At 40.6% G+C, this 13,147-nt stretch overlaps 1 protein-coding gene across 4 annotated transcripts in view; it reads right to left on the reverse strand.

Moving 5' to 3' along the window:
- Positions 1-13,147, reverse strand: part of bnc2 (basonuclin 2) — a 247,329-nt gene that overhangs the window by 163,513 nt on the left and 70,669 nt on the right. The window lies entirely within an intron of this gene.

Here is a 13,147-nt window from a genome sequence, read left to right on the forward strand (position 1 = left end):
GAAGCTATTAGCAGCTAGGTGGCTTTTTCGGGCTATCTGTGGCTAATGGACACTGGCTCAAGTCCTCTCAAAAAAAGCTGAGAGCCATTTTCACAAAGCTGAGGCAGGTTTTAATCACTTAATAGCAGGTGGCAGTGCGACGTGAAGCCTCTATACACTGTGAATGCTGTTTTCAATGTCTTCTTAATGGCACTTTGGAAATGGCCAGAAACACTGTTGAGGAAGAAGAGATAACACACTGCATTGGGGAAATATTGCAGTGTCAGATAGGGCCAAGACTTGATCACATGACGTTCTAGTTTAACTTTAAGGAAGATTTTCAAACAAAGCAAAAAAAAAAAGGTATTTAAAGGTATCTAGATGTTTCAATAAATATGTTTTTTCATAAAATGTTAACATCTTTTACACAGTTCAGCTGGGCTTATACCAAAAATACAACACCAAAATCAACTTGAATTATGAAATATATGTAAAGGTCCTGTTCCACAAAATTGACTCTTGTGAGCTGTTAGCCATGTTATAATGTTGTTACCTCATCAAAAACAGACCTGGAGTTGTGTTTTGTTTCATTCGCACATGTTCTGTCTGCATCTCCAAAGCTCAAAATGCTCTGTTCCACCTTGTGATGTCATGTTTTCAAGTTAAAAGCTCCTTTTACCTTATGTTCAGTACAGTTTGGCAGTTCCAGGGCTGAAATCATCCAAATAATTCAACTGTATCCAAGTGTATGGAGCTTAAAACGAGTGAAGTACTTCCTGTATCACCACATCACATCATAACGTGGGTCCATCAAAACAACTTATTATTAAACATAACTTAACTTAAAGGTCCTTTAGTGCACGGAATTGACTCTTGTGAGATTTAAGCAATGTTATAATGTTTTTACCTCGTCAAAAACACACCTGGAGTTGCGTTTTTTATCATTCACACATGTTTGAGTAACACTTTATTATTAGTCTGTTGCATCTTCAAAAGTCAAAATGCTCTGTTCCACCTTGTGATGTCATGAAGTGGTAGTTTTCAAGTTAACAGCTCCTTTTACCTTTAGTTTAGTTGAGAATGAAAATTCCTGGGCTGAAATTATCCAAATGATTCCAGTGAAAATGTATGGGTATGGAGTTTAAAACACTGTGGAGCACTTCCTGTATCACCGCATGACATCACAAGGTGGAACAGAGTGTTTTCAGTTTGAGAGAAAAACCCAGCCTAAATATACAGGATTTGTGTGTTAAACATGTGTGAATGAAACAAAACCCAAATCCAGGTATATTTGTGACGAGGAAACAACATTATAACATAGATCAGAAATAGAGTAATAAAGTAAACAGAAAAGTAGTTTGTAGTTCTATTTCATTCTATTAGTCGCCGTTTGATGAAAAGGCCTGAGCTTAATTAACATAATAAATGGTTTACAATTAGAGTATTTATATGTAACACTGATGGGTTCCCAAAAGGCTGACACAGGCTCAGAGGGGGGGTCGCTAACTGTCACTAGGCGAATGTCCAACTCCTTCAAATATCAGGAATGGGTGGCTAAGAGAAGGAAAACCCAGAGACAAGAAACCACCGGCCCCTCGAGTCTCCGGGGGTTGAGCACAGGGCTAACAACTCTACCTCAGAAAAATGATCTTTTATGAAAACAACAACGCACATAATCTCCTCTGCCCTACTGCCCTAGGAGCCGGAGGTGTAAAAGGGCAGTGAGTAAGTAAGCACTGATGGGTTCAATAATAAACTCTCAGCCAGGAGTTCAAATCTAAAAAAAAAAAAAAAGTAAGTAACAGTCAGAACTTTCAGTAAGTCTTAATGATGTCACCTGCCCTGTACAGTAGAGCTGTTAGCGTGAGGCTTCATTTGGGCGGAGCAGTGGAGCAGAGCCTCTCTCCAGCTCCGCTCTGATGTTAACCTGCTCTCTCTGTTCACATGTTCACACTGAACTGAGGAGCAGCTAGTCAACCACCTGAACTCGGAAGAAAACTTTTAATTGTCTGAGAATATTTCAGACAATTGGTAAAAAGACATGAGTTGGATACAGTGTAACTCCATATTGCAAGAAGTTCAGTTTTTCTTCCTAAATTTTGATGTATCCATGGCAACAAACTGTATACTGTATACAATTGAACTTTTTCTTATGTTGCGTCTATTTATTTTAATAGACTGGTATTTTATGAATGGTATGAAAATAAACTGAACCCAGGTCTGAAAAAATAATCCATTAAAATAACACTGGACGTAACTTCTTGGGAAATGTCAGATTGCAACGAAAACGAAACAAAACGAAATGTGATTAAAATGAGGTCAAGAAGTCAAAATCAGATCAGTAAAAAAAGGGAGTAAGGTTGGAAAAGAAAGAAAGTGACAGACAAATTTCAAGTTATACAAATAAATACACACATTCAAAGAGTTTAGTGCCAGATAGTCGGGTCTGAAGGGACAGAGGTGATCATGTCATGCTCTGGTTGCCATGGTAATGTGTTAGCTGCTGCCTAAAGTGACTGTTTAATGTTTTATTTTATAGTGTAAGTTGAGATAAGGCTGTAGGTGATACATTTGTTTTTTAAAGTTACTCCTGCTAACATGTTAACTCCCCCAAAACGCTTCCCTAACCCTGACCTAAACCATTTTCCTCATCTTAATAAACCTGTGCCTAAACTTCATCACTTTGAATGACCAGTCACAGCAGCCCCTCCTTACACACCTGACAATCCAACATTAAACATTCACAAAACAATCACTGCCTTGACCACATCACATCTAAACTCCAGTCTTTATGTTGATCTGATATTGAAGGATTTACCTCATTGGGACCTGATTTTGGAAGTGACAGAACAGAAGCAGATCCTCACAGTAGAATGAAAACACATGCACACACACACACACACACACACACACACACACACCCCTACACCCCCCCCCCCCCCCCCCCCCCCCCCCCCCCCCCCACACACACACACACACACATACACACGCACACATAACAAAAATGTTTCTTACCTTTTGGTGTCCACAGGATCACATGTAAAAAAGAGAAAAAACAGTATTTAGAATTGAAAATAATAAATTCTACACACACAATGTTACTAAAATATAAAGTATATAAAAATAAATTGGTGATTCATCAATATCTCTATATCTGTCCTGACTGTAGTTTCTTGTTGATATAATTGCCTGTTGCTGCAATGAAATATATCTAAGTATCATGGTCCATGGTACAGCAGTGTACAATTGCCAAATCTGTACTTAAATAAAAAAGAAGCCATATCATGTTTTAACATAAAACATGTATCATGTTTTAACATGATACTATCGTGAAATTTTGTGATAGAATAAAAAAATTACGTGATACTATCTCAAAATTATGAGATAGTTTCACAAAATTAGCCCCTTGGATGTTTCAATTCATTACTACTACTACTACTACTACTACTACTACTACTACTACTACTACTACTACTACTACTACTACTACTACTACTACTACTACTACTACTACTACTACTACTACTACTACTACTACTACTACTACTACTACTACTGGTGTGAAAAGCCATGTCAATATCGGTAGCATAGCCTATATCTTGCCATACAAATGCACAAAAGTGGATAGATCCTCCATTGTTGCCGTAGCTTCTCGTTTTACACACACATTGTCACATTATTTGATGATAATTATCATGTAATTCCCAGATATACATCACATAATTTTGTGTTACTGTCATGTAATTTCATAGTAGTATCTTGTTAAATCGTGATACTGCTGATTTTCATTTAAGTACAGATTTGACAGATGTAAACTGCTGGACGAGAATGTGTCACTTTTCTTACAGTGCAATAGGCTCAGACGTATTGATATATTTATTGTAAAGCCCCATAGTACAAATACGGGATAGCTGTCGCTCTCGGTCCCTCATTCTTTGGCGGCCTGTACTAGCTTGAAACGCTGGGAGCTATTAAAGAGTTAACCTGGAGGTACATTTTTGTGAGCTGCTTCAGATGCTCTTGTGGTGGTAATGGGAAAATTGCACTAAGAGGAAGGACACACACAATTAGAGAGCGGTGAGGGGGCCCGGGCTGTGGGTGGGGTGACAGGGACACAGAGAGAGGGGCAAACGAAGTCCTATATGTAAGTTTATGTGTAGTATGATAATCAATACACAGGGTTCAGTTCATTTCTAGGGATGGGTCAAGACAAAACTCCCACAAGACGAGATACAAGACAAGAGACTGGGTCTATGAGAAGAAAAGATGAGATTTTGGAGATCATGAAGACAAGTGGATGAGGCACATTACAGGACAGCATTGCACAGAGGCAAACCCCCCATAGTAAGAATGTATGTTAATTTAAGTATTGTTTAGCAATAACTGAACACAATTTAAGATCATGCTGTGGAACATTCTGGGTCAATCAATAACATCTCCATGGAGACAAGTATGCAAATAGTGGACATCCCATCAGAAACGTTGCACAGTGGTCCTATGAAAATTCTACCTACAGTTGTGCCATTGACCAAGACAGCTCCCCCGCCTCGCCTGTGTTATTGTGTAAGTATAACTATATGGTCACATGGTGTGTCAGTCTGCCCCCAGACAGCTGTGGCCCATAGACTCTATAATGAAGTGGACTAAGGGAGTTTATATAAATAGTCTATACTGTGGTTTATAAAAAGTAGTTACTATTGCACAAGTGGAATTTTGCAATTACAATTTAATTTGTGATTTATGTTTAAATATAGGATTTTGTGCAAATTGTAAACAACGATTTCACAACATGTTTGCAATGGTCTAAATTGCAGCTACAAGATTTTTGCATAAAAAGACAGGTCATTTTGCTCTTTGCCGAGGACTTTCTAATATAAACAGCCTTTGTGATTCCACTAACACAATTGTTACAGTGATACATACTGGGCAGCCTTTAAAAACGCCTTCTTATAGCAAAGCTGGATTATCTATAATAGATTTAACACACTCACTGTGGCGGTGTTTTTTCATTGCTTGTGATATTACCAAGACACATTCAATTTGGGAGACTGGGACCTACGCGGCACGCTGCCAGGCCCCGTCCCATGCTGCGCAGTGACAGACGCCCAGATGTCAATCAAATTAGCGCCTATTTACCGCTGATTTGCCCGTGTCATTGGCAATCTCCCCTGCCCGCCTGTGATGTGGTGGCACTGGGACCGAAGTGAGCAAAGTGATAGAGTCTGGGGGTAGAAGAGGAGTAGACGCAACCACTTTTTATTGCGGTCTTTCTCCGTGAATGTCATCTGCCCACTTATGGCGCTCTCCGCAGGGACACGAAGGAGGGAGAGAGGAGAGGAGCTCTGTGGAGTGGCTCGGTAGCACATAGCACATGCAAATATGGGGAGGCGTCCTGGGAGCGGCTGGCGCGGGTTTTAATGGAGTTGGGGCAAACTCATTTTACAGCCCGGGCCACAGAAGAGGAGGATAATAATATCACTGTGCATGTGTGTGTGTGGGGTGTGTGTGTGTGTGTGTTAGCTGTAGTCTGTTCACATGGTGGGCAAATATTAGGTAATGTTAGAATTCACTATGGGATCTTATTGTCACCGGTGAACTAATACGTGAAAGGCTAAACCAGATATTTGTCAAAGTAATGGAAAAAATACATCTACTCAATAAATACGACGTAAAAATGAAAGAACCCAAGATGCGTTTAAGTAGGTTTATGGACAGCTAATGTGAAACCAAATCTGGACCAAACCTGGACTAAGAACAGGACCAAACCAAGTTCATTTATGTTCTCATTAATGGCCGATCTTATCAAATCTTATCCGATCTTTGTCCTTTAGCAAGACACTTCATCCACCTTGTGTCGTATGAATGCAGAGCGTGAGTGGTTGAAGGTTTCTGATGGTGTACTGCAGTAGCCTTGTATTTACCCCAGGGTAGATAGTATGTAGTTTACCAATATATACATCCTGTGCATTATTAGTCCTCAGCATCAAACCACCAAGTGAACACAGCCTGAGTGACAACAGCCATGATCACATTATGAAACAAACTTCTTGAAAAACTGAAATCATTTGTTTTTCCAAGTCTTTTCAAGTAACACACACACAAAAAAGACCAAGTTGTGGTTGGCCAAGCTACTCTAACAGCAAAACTTCTGCTCAGTACAAGCCACTGCTTATGTCTCCTGTGGACAATACCAACACTGACATAAACGCTAAAACTTTCTTAATTAGGAGCACTGTTCATCCCCGATGTGCTTCTCAGAAATGACCACACTCCTACATACAAGACATTTCTATAGATAGCAACATTCTGCTCATTACAGCTGAACAGGAGGACGCATTTGTCTTTATGGAACAGATAACTTCATCTCATGTCTAATCACTAGTAGAGTTTTGTTACTTATCGTATTTTCCAGACTAAGTCACACTTTTTTTCATAGTTTGTCTGAGGGTGTGACTTATACTCAGATGTGATTTATATGTGATTTTATTAAAATATATAATGTCATCTTCATTATTTTCACACTGGCAACCGCGCGAGGACACTCTAGGCTTGTGTACCAGTATCTGCCACTCCTGTACCATTGAAGGTGTAAAATTTCAACATTATGGTCATTTAAAAGACATTTGAGAAAGACTGAACAAAAGTCTAAGGATAGTCATGCAGAAGAGGACATGGCGCTGCATCTACCTCCGGAGCAGGTAGAGTTGTTTAGAAGCAACACCGAGGATGAAGAATTCAATGGATTTAGTGATTTGGAGTGAGATCGAGACTTATAGCCCAGTGTGACTTATGTTTTTTTCTTCATTATTTTGCATTTTTTGGCTGGTGCGACTTATACTCTGGGGCAACTTATAGTCTGGTATTTTGAATTTGTTAATGCAATTTATATTTTTGCACTTTCTTATTATATTTTATTGTTCTGTGTGAGCTACTGTGTCCAAACAGTCAGTCAAATACTCCTCTGAATAGGCTAATCAGCACCATTAAAAGCTAAAAGTTCAAAATAGGCACTGATCAAGCTTTTTTAGTTCCGATACCAATTCCGATATCAACCGATACCAGCGCAGAGACTGAAATAAAAATAAAACAAGACAAAACTGATGCAAATGTGTTGTAGCTTTGTGTAAATAAAGGTTCAAACAGTATAAGACTTTCTGGGCCAACTACAACCAGTAAATAGTGTTATTACATAAAAGTTAAAGCCCAACCAGGACATCAGCTGAACAGATATTTGAAAGCCGATATCCACTCCCAGTACCAGCTCCCTAGTTAAAAACATATAAAAGTTGAATCCCCACTGCTTTAATATGTCAGTGACAGGACCCTATGAACCGTAGATACTCTTGCATTGTGTCGATCATCATAATGCTTTTCACTAACAGTTTACTCCTGACGCTCCGCTGGCAAAGTGCTCAGAGCCCGTGAACGCAGGGAGGAAAGAAAGGCAGATAAAGAAGGGAGATAAAGGAGGAGGGAAAGGAGGAGGTAAGGGGTGGCCTGATTGATGCCTTTTGATTCAATTTCCAGCGTGCGGAGACACTTCTGCACCCGCGGGGCCTGGGTGTCTTCAGAGGAGCAGAGGAAGTATAGGCGGGTGATAGGGAAGTGGGGTGGAGGGGGGGTGGAGGGGAGGAACGCAGCGCACTAATTTGAGAGGTGCCTTTCAACAGTGAAGGGTGCTGCTGATGCTCGTACCTGCCCCGCTCCAAAGCTGCTCAAAGACAAAGCTAATTGCACTGGAACTTGTCTTAAAACGTGTGTGTGCTGACTGTGTTACTGTTTGTCATGTGAAGCAATAAAAGAGCTGTTTGTATGAAGCGTAGCAAGATGCTGTACACCGGGACAAAGACACGTTATGCAAAATTGACCTCATTAAGCCTAAAAGTGACTAAGTTCACATTTTGCCTTAATTGTTGCATCATAGGTAAACATTCAGACTTCTCCTGTGCAGTTTTGAAGCCCATAAACTATCTCTGGGCTCTGTGGCATGGCTCTAACCGCTTAGTAATCAAGAAATTGCATAATGCTTTTTGCAAGTATTCAGTATTAAATTATAAAGCACATATTATCAATTTATTTTTTATTGTAAACCTTAAAGTGATCATAAATGGCTTAATAATTGATCAGATAAACTGACTGCAGCACTGATAGGTTTCTACATAGTGGAATTTCACTGTAGCAAGCGACAGATTAACATTTACAAGATGTTATTGGACATGGCTTTTTGATATTTTGACATGATTCAGAGTTTATTTTTTGAAATAATTGTAAGTAAACACAGAGCTGTGAGTGGGGATATTTTGTTTCATACTCAAGCCACAAATGCAGTTGAAACAAGCATGAATCAATCGGAAAACAACTTTGAGGACACTAATGGGAACAGAGTTAGAACATGGTTAGTTATTTTGGTCAATCCCATTACCAAATGTTTTAGCACTAGCATACTAGCCTCAACTCTAAGGAAAAATTTTGTGGATTGACCAATAAATCCAGCCTCAAGTGGTCAACAAACAAACTGATAATAATGAGAACTTTTTTTTTTTTACATTGGCAAATATGTAAAAGCTCAAACTAACTTAATTTAAGAAGTTATGTGTTCTTTATATGCCAGTTTGATTAGTATTTAGTGTTGATTGTAACAGATTAAAAAAAAAAAAAAAAAAAAACTTAAAGGGCTCATATTACGCTATTTTCTGATCTGTTATAATGTTGTTTCCTCATCACAAACAGACCTGGAGTTGTTTTTTGTTTCATTCACACATGTTTAACACACAAACCCTGCATATTTAGACTGAGTTCTTCTCTCAAACAGAAAACACTCTGTTCCACCTTGTGATGTCATCATGCGGTAATACAGGAAGTGCTCCACAGCGTTTTAAACTGCAAACACCTTCACTGGAATCATTTGGATAATTTCAGCCTTGGAATCGCCAATCTCTACTGAACAAAAAGGTAAAAGGAGCTGTTAACTTGAAAACTACCACTTCATGACATCACAAGGTGGAACAGAGCATTTTGAGCTTTGGAGATGTAGACAGACTAATAAAGGATTACTCAAACAGGGTGCATGGAACAAAACACGATGAGGTAACAGCATTATAACATGACTTAAATCTCACAAGAGTCAATTCCGTGCACTATGGGGCCTTTAAGTTAAGTTATGTTTAATAATAATTCGTTTCGATGGACCATTAGAGTTAACCAACCAAGTGTAAAATTTGGAGAATATTACCTGCACTTGACCTTAAAAGCACTTCTGATTTTTTTTCCCACTTTTTTATGACTGATTGCGCATTTCCATTGATCAACGTGCCACGATCGTAACCGTGAGTGACGCACGTATGTCAAAAGAAATGGCGCTGCTGATTGATAAATATAGGCCTCTGCGTGCCGTACGTGATATTTGACACGCAACTACTTTATATGGAAATCAAATCAAAGTGCATTTTATTAGCTACAACTGCCATTAGCATAACACGGCCACTGTTGATGAGCGGTGGGAAATAGAACGCTGTCTGCTGGGAGGGACGGGGAGGGCGGAGGGTGTGCGCGGTGGAGGGGGGCGCTGTCACTGCTCCGTTACTGACTCCCTTGGTTTAATGTGGGTCCTGTCACGACAAGACAGCGGCAGAATGGAGTGGATCACCTGCAGGCACCACACCTCACACACACATGCACACACACACATACATATACACACACACATACACGTACACCGGACCTGCCCCAAACTGCAGCCTGTCCCAGAGTCTCACTGCAAACTGAGCAAGACGGCCCCAAATAGAATCAGCACTCGCTTTCCATGGGGAGTAAAGCCAACAGCGTGCAACTAAAAATAATCACACTTTCTTTGCCTTTCTCTCAACAGCCTTAAAGACGTTATATTTCCGTCCGCTGTATCAGAAACATATAATTAATATTAGACGCAGCGTTCGATGCTAATACAATCATCCACTTCGCAACTCAGCTCGTCCGGGAAGATTTTGGAACACCGGAGCCAGTCCCTTGTATTTTTTGTCCTGTAGCCGTTAGCGTTAGCCCGCAAAACTCGTAAATTATGATTAATCAAGAAGGTGTCAGCTTGTGTCAACTCTTTAACCACATTTACGTGAGGACAACGCCTTGTTAAAAGACACTGTTGAGTGGGTAAACCTTTTGGTGTTTTATGTTAGGTCATAATTAGCATATAAAAGTGGCATCTGCGTCTAAGCTAACGGCTAACTCACGTTCAGTTGGGATTTGTGAACTTGTGTGGTTCTGGTAAACATCTGCTGACCACTAAACCTCCTCTTTTACACACGACTCATAAGGAGACCAGATAAATGACATAAATATAATGAAATAAACCTGTTATATACTTTAACGCGGGCATTAGCTTCACCATTCACTTGTATGTGAGGCCAAGCTAACCAAGCGGTCGACTTTTAGCAACGGGCAGAGATAGAGATAGAGTTTTTACGTCCATGGATGTCTATGTGCTGTATAGTTGACCCATGGATCATTATTATTAGACATTTTGAATTGCATTATTGATCTAAAAAAAACAAAAAACAAAAACGTAATCCGTGTTCACTGCATTCTGATTTAAAGCTGTAAACGTCATCACACAAAGTACCAAACATCCGGCGATCCCTGTGGTTAGCTACAGTGGAACATTTGCCCCAAAATGGCTACGCAACATCGGTGAATCTTACATAAATCAAAGTTTTTTAAAAAATCGAACGTACGGAGCAGGGTGCGTGTATTCGGGGTCAGGAAAAACTGGAATTTTTGTAGCAATGACATCTTGAATGCAGAACAATAAAGATAAATAAACCTGCAAGAATCACTCTAAATCCAACTTGGGAAAACTATTTGTCTTCTTTAAAAATTCCCCTAGCATAGTTCTTCTGCTATGCTAACATCACATAACACATATCTGACATTCTGAACCAGACAGGATAAAAGTTATCACGAGCCAAAAAGCGCTCATCTTAACACATGTCCCATGACGTAACCGCCGCCCGTGAAGTCCAATTACCTGTGATAATGATTTCTGCCTGTCTCTGGTGAGCAGGGTGAGGGTGACATTTCCCACAATCCTCTGCTCTACTCTGCACAGACCACACAAAAGAAGAAGAAGAAGAATCCCCCACTTCCACACACCTCTCGCTCTGCTTCAGTCAACAAACAGCAAAGCCACATTCTTGAGTTGCAGATGACATCACGCTTGAGCTAACCTTACCCCACCGTCATCAAGCCCACATTTCCGTATTGCACCATTAGCAAGGCATGAATTAGCACACATGCGCTTCCAGTTTGCGTGTGTGATTGCTGTTTTGCTCCACTTATAACTACATCAATCCCGCTTTTTTTTAACAACGGAACAAATCAAAACGAAAATGCATTGTAACAACCCCAAAGTGAGATAAGAAACTAGCGAACGAACAAGAGAAGGCACGCAGGATGAGAATAGAGGAAAGTTAATGTCAGGATGTGCCCCATAATGACTAGTATAAGCTCTAGTGGGAGCTTCCTCTCGCGCCGGTTCCAGAGAGGGTAGCTTGATTGGGGATAATTGGCTAGCCTTCACTAGCGGTTAGCATCCAGGCGTGGAGACAGGAGAGGGCACAGGGGCTTGGCACACTCCCACAGACACACAAATGCAAATACAAATTCATGCAAAGAAGTGCACACTCGGGGTAGAGTTCGGGATCATGGGATCATCATGGGACCAGCGGCGTAGACTGGGCTCTCAAAGAAAAGACAATCTTCGAAAATAAGTCCAAGTGCTACTAGCTAACTTCTGCTCTTTCTGCATTTTAATCTGTGTGTGTTTAAGGTTAAGGTCGAACTAAACTTGATTGTTTCTACATGGATATTTCTTCTCTGCATGGGGCCCATTTGTCACTGTCACATGATCAGAAGTATAGAGGGACCTCTCCAGACTTTGGAATGTTTAGCAAGGATCCTGGACAGGAGTTGGAAAACACACAGGATACTCATCCAGACACAGGAAGAACATCTAAAGCTATTGTTATGGTCCTGCTTTTCAAGCATTTTACACATGCATCTTGAGCGTCTTTGGTGAAGTTTGTGGCACGTCAACCAATCAGAATGTGGCGTGGTGATTATGTAAAAAATAAACTGACAGAGATCAAAATGGCAGACAAGCCTTTACTAGAGGCAGCCGATGCCATTTGGTCAGAATGTACCATTAGGCTCCTGAATCTGAATCTTCTTGGAAAATCTCGTAAGGCCTGTTGTATTTTCTAAACCCTTTCTTAAAGAGTATGTCGGTGTAATCCTTTTACCATCCAGATGTGTTTCATAGTAATAGAGGTTTCTGTCAACAAAACCATAATTTTGGTTGCTGACTAAGGTTACTGGTAACTTACTCACTGATGAGCAAAATACTGATGAACTGATGAAAATGGGACTGATAATCTACCCAGTCTGGCATATTTAGATTAGGAAAGGTGCTTGAAGTGTCTTGCTTATGGACACAACACTTCCTGGTGGCCACTGTACAACCTTCGGGATGTGAGTGTCACTCGAAAAATCCACATTAAAAACACGTATGAAAGCTCTGAAAGAACGCCCTGGACCACTTTACCTTCAATACTCTGGAATGTTTATGAACTGGAGGTGCAGTGTGTTAGTCCAGCATCTAAATCCTTCCTACCTCTGTTCTACTCCTCATCTCTGTAATCAGCACAGCCCCATGCTTCCTGTGTCCCAGTACACACACACACACACACACACACAATGACGGTACACTTGTTTAATGAATGAAGAGGCCAGGTGACACACCCTCCCTGCACACGAGGAGCCTCTGAGACAGTGGACAGAATGTGTGTCCGAAGAGCAGAGGGACCTGGAGAGTGTGCGTTTGAATGGCAGGAAATCCCTAAGATGTTTTGTGTTCGGAGGACGACGAGCCAAAGGTGCCCACGGAAACGGCCGCACTGTTTAGCACACGCTCGCAACATTCTTCTTCACTTTTGTTGTTCCAAGTCTCTCTCTCTGTTCTCTTTCTCTTTTGTCATATTTCTGTCTATCTTTTTCTGTCTCTCTCCCTTCGTATCTCTCTTCTCTCACTTTCTCTAATCTGTCTCTTCTATCTTTTCTCCCTCTTTCTCAGCTCCTGGCTTCCTTTCTCTTACCTCCCCTCTCCTTCTCCCACTTT

This window comes from Periophthalmus magnuspinnatus, chromosome 1 (genome assembly GCF_009829125.3).
Source record: "Periophthalmus magnuspinnatus isolate fPerMag1 chromosome 1, fPerMag1.2.pri, whole genome shotgun sequence".
Lineage (NCBI taxonomy): Eukaryota > Metazoa > Chordata > Actinopteri > Gobiiformes > Gobiidae > Periophthalmus > Periophthalmus magnuspinnatus.